This window comes from Palaemon carinicauda, chromosome 18 (genome assembly GCF_036898095.1).
Source record: "Palaemon carinicauda isolate YSFRI2023 chromosome 18, ASM3689809v2, whole genome shotgun sequence".
NCBI lineage: Eukaryota > Metazoa > Arthropoda > Malacostraca > Decapoda > Palaemonidae > Palaemon > Palaemon carinicauda.
In genome coordinates, this window is record NC_090742.1 from 92007350 (window position 1) to 92012349 (window position 5000).

The following is a 5000-nucleotide window of genomic DNA, read 5'->3' on the forward strand; positions in this document are numbered from 1 at the left end:
ATATATATATATATATATATATATATATATATATATATATATATACATATATATATATATATATATATATATATATATATATATATATATATATATATATACTGTGTGTATATGTTTAAGTACATATATTATTATGGTCCCGGGGCCAGGCACCAAAAATATATTATATATTACTTCTGACAATTTACACAACCTCCTGAGTTCCTAACTCACCTCTTCATTTTTACATAAAACTATTACACTTGAATAATACTTGAGCTCTGAGAAAATTAAATAACTCCCAGTCGGCAATATATAAAAACACTGGATATCCGAAGGTCTCTTAAGTACTCTCAATACAAACTGGGTAATTATTAATAAGAACTATACAAACCAACCTCTTACTCTGATTTTTAAACAAAAATACGAGAGAGCTCTGTAAGAAATACTGGTTATCGAGAGAATACACCTATTAATATATATATATATATATATATATATATATATATATATATATATATATATATATATATACATTCTATAAAAAATTGAAAATGCTTTGAAAGAATTTACAAAATTTTACACCAAAGATAAATCATTCAAAATATTAAATATGAACAAAACTTAGAATAAAACAAGAAAAAAATATTTCACTCTGAAAATTATATGATCACTTGACTCGAAATATTAAATTTAAACAAAACCTTAGACTTGGAAAAAAAAATAATACTTATGAAAATTAAAAAATTTCTTGTTTCACTGGAAATTATTTTATAAAAATATTTAATCTTGATAATTAATGAAAATAATTAACCTTTAACACTTGATTAAACTCTTATTATAATTTACATAACAGCAACTGAAAAACTTACGAGATTTTAGCTCACAGAAAGTTTTAATCTTATAGCAATGCAAATACACTTTATGCTCCCACAAAAATCTCACAGGGTCACTTACACAGATTTATACAATACTCGCATGCACAATACCACAAAATTAAAGCCCCTTTTAAAGGTTCAGTAATGTTTTAACACACTGCATGCGATTCATGTTGGGCACAAATTCATTGAATTTGGAGAGGACACACACTTGAGGTATTTGAGGAGAGAGAGCAGGTTGGCTCTTTCACTGGGACAGGCTGGTTCTTTTCGGCTGCAATGCATTCCAGGGTGCGCATATATATTGACTTAATTATTCTAGATCCTTCTAGGTCAGGGGAGTAGAAGCTTGTGAGACGTGCTTAACCGCCTACCAATTGCCAAACTGAGTCTATCAAACAGGAGAATCTAACCTTGCGTGTAAGGCTACCCTCTCTCAGCAGCTCCCGCCCCCCCCCCCCCCTCAGTTCTCAGAATAATAAAAAAAGTTAAAACTGACTCTTGGGTTTTCGAAAAACTTCCAAACACGTGGAAATATAACAGATGCTTAATCTCTTACAAACATGACGCAATACCTAATGAAAACAAAAAAAATTACATAAGCCCTCGTTCTTTCCTCCTATGGCTCGTTTAGCACACTTATCATAATTGCATATCTTTACCTGAAATATGCTTTACATTAATACAATACAGTTGCAAACATAATGACCACCTAGTTAACCTTTGATTATTATTCTATAACCTGTTAACAAAAGTTAGAGGACTACGATCAGATTAGATTGTAATCTCTTCCTATTTTGTGGTAGATTTACAAAGACTTTGAATTTTTGTATGGCTGAGATCAGCACTGGCTGTTTCTTTCCAACTGTCGGGTAGGCTTGTTGCTGCTTCTTCAGCTTCAATGACATAAAAAAAAAGCATGGTGAACAATTCCTTCTTTGTCTTCTTGCAATAAGATGGCTCCAATCCAGTTATCCAATGCTTCTACTTGGATAAGGAATTTTTTGTTGTAATCCGGTGTTTGAACTATCGGTTTTGAAGTTATTATGTCCTTCCTTACACTTTTCCTTTTTCCTGGTATCTCAATAACGTAGATTCGGTCACTGCTCTCCTCCAAAATCCGAAATAGTTCTTGGAACTCGTTGGCGAGAGTGAACATCCTTATCGGGGAATAAATCAATACCTAAGGTACTACCATAAACTAACTGCTCGTACTCTTCATACCAAACATTTCTTCATTTTTCCTTGACTCGTTTACATGCTGTCTAGAGAAAATGTCCTTATCTCGCCAATCATTATTCTCAATTCCTTGATATTTTCTCCATCTGTTTCCTCTTGATCCTTCCTTTTTTCTGCCAACTTTCTAATCGGTATGTTGCTGAACGGTTTTCCTCATACTTCAATCGGGTGTAAGGGAGTTTCCTTAATACACTTGTTATGCTTTTCACTCATCAGACAAACGTGACATGCACGGCAAAACTGGCTCACGTTCTTATGCATGCCAGGCCAGGAAAAGTGTTTCTTAATCTTCTATGTCGTCTTCCTTAGTCCTATGTGTTCTGTCTTGTGCGCTACGGCGATCACCTGTCTTCTCAACGGATTGTGAACCAATATCTAACTGTATATTGCCCATTCGTCATTCCCAAGGATATCGGCGAGTGTTTGCTTCCTCATATGCAACCCGTATTTAAGATAATAACAGGTGGCAGACTGGTGTGCTTCTGTCTCATCCATTACATGGTACAATAACTCTGTTAACGTCACATCCTTCCATTGAAATCCTATCAGCCTTTTTTTACTCACTTGTTCTATTCCTAAAGCTGAGTTTTCTATTTTTTCAGACCCATTTTTTCTTTGTCTTCTTGTCCATTCATCTGTCGTTACTCTTCTCTCGGGCTTACTCGGGAGTTCTCCTTTTGCGTAGAGTAAAGGGAATCCTCTTCTTCAAAAAACAAATCCACCAAGTTCATCTCTCATTCGGTTTCTTTTTCTTCTTTTTCAGCCACTTTCTTCGTCATGCTCCTAGTTACACAACTAGTTCAGTCGTATGACTATGCTTCATTGGTTTCTCTGCTACAATGGTATAAGGCACAAATGGCGCTCCACCAACCTCATTTCTCAGGAGGATCACAGCCAATGAACCATTTACCGCAAAATAAAAATTATCTGTCCCCAACTCACATGAAAGTTTCAAACGGAAAATAGGGGTTACTTCCTCATCTATTATTCGCTTCTAAATAACTGAGTCTCCTGTGAGAGACTGTTCCTCCAATGTGTGTACACGTCATATCACCACACTATGGTTTCAGCCTGTGTTTTGCACTATCTTGACCAGGGTTTGCTCACTCCTGTCTATTGCTGCTAGCATACCTTCATTAATATACAGCTGAAAGGCATCCACGCTGTTCATTGTGTAAACGTTAGCTGGTTTATTTTCCTCTTTGTCCATTCCCCATTGTTTCTTCGTCTTCGCATTCTGTGAAGTCGAATCATCCTTAATCACTTTGGCGACTGCTTTCGGTTGGTTTGACCAACATTCCTTACTGATGTAGCCTCTTTTGCCACACTTATAAAAGAAAATATTAACTTTCTGCACATCTTTCACGATACTTGAAGGAGCCGATTCGACAATCGCATTCTTCTTTGGAACACTGCCAGTGCTACTTCCGCTGTAACTATTGAACTTGTTCACATAGTTATTACTAAACTGGTTTCCATGGGTCGGCGAATACTAGACACTTGGTCGGAACAACGGTTGAAATTTCATACCTGAGTAGTGTTTATGACTGGTAATATTATAATCTTCACTCAGCGAAGCAGCTTTATCTAGTTTCTTCACCTCTCTCCCTTAAGTACATTAGAATATGTTCAGGAATTCCCCGCAGATATTGTTCTAGTACCATCAATTCTTCTAAATCAGCCAACTCTCTTACGTCAGCAGTCTTTATTCATCTTTTAAAATATCGTCGTACCTGATAAGTGTAATCCAGGAAAGTCATTTCCTCATCCTTCCCAAAACATTGTAAATTTTCTTTATAATATGCAGGGGTCATCTGGTACACTTGCAGCACGCTCCTCTTTACTTCTTGATACTTCTTTCTTTGGCCCCGAGATAAGGAAAAATATGCATTGCGTCCTTTCACAGTAAATACACTTTTCTAATACAGGCCATTTGCCATCTGGCCATTTCTTCATGAATGCGAACATTTCTAAATGATTAAAGAACTCATCAGGAGCTTCTTCTGGGAATTTTGTGATCATCTGTGCATTTGCTATATCAAACATCTAGGTTGCCGAACTTGCACGAGCATTCAACAGTTCTAATTCCCTTGCGTGTCTCGCTTCTTTTATCTCTTTTACTTCCTGTCTTCTCTCTATTTCTTCCTGTCTTCTCTCTTTTTCTTCCTATCTTCTGTCTTTTTCTTCTCTTTCTGCCATCATCTTCAACTTGATCAAACTCTCTCCTGCTGCAATTCGTCGAATCTCAGCCTCTACATCCCTTTCTTCTTTCATGCTTCAGTTTGTGGGTCAACTGGTCCTTGCTTCGCTACAAGTTCTATTTTAGCTTCCTCCAACAGTTCACAGGCTGCTACAATATCTTCTTCCGACAATTTCTCCGAGTTTATCAACGTTTCTAATGCTAGACACTTGATTTGGGTTTTAATCATCCCAGTCGTTGCATGGTCACCACATGCCATTAAAATGGAGTGCCACTGACCGTTAGTTACATGAGCTTCTGACAATTCCTGAATATTTGGGTTTTTCTACTCTTTGATATTAAACTGTGCAATCTTGTACTTTACAAAAAACTTTATCTCTCCAAAATAATATATCTCAACAATACACAGGATCCTATGAACACTATACTGTTCAAATCTTTAATCAAAATACGACCCTGTTATTACCAATATTTAAAACACTCTCTCTTGATCCTTAGGGTCTAGACACCAAAATATATATATTATGGTCCAGGGTCTAGCAACCCAAAATATATATTATATATTACTGCTGGTCAGTACCATACTCACTTGTTTTGTTTTTACATAAATAAGTTACACTTGAATAATACCCGATCTCTGAGAAACTTATATAACCACCTGTCGGCAATACATAAAAAACCTGAATATCCGAAGGTCTCTTAAG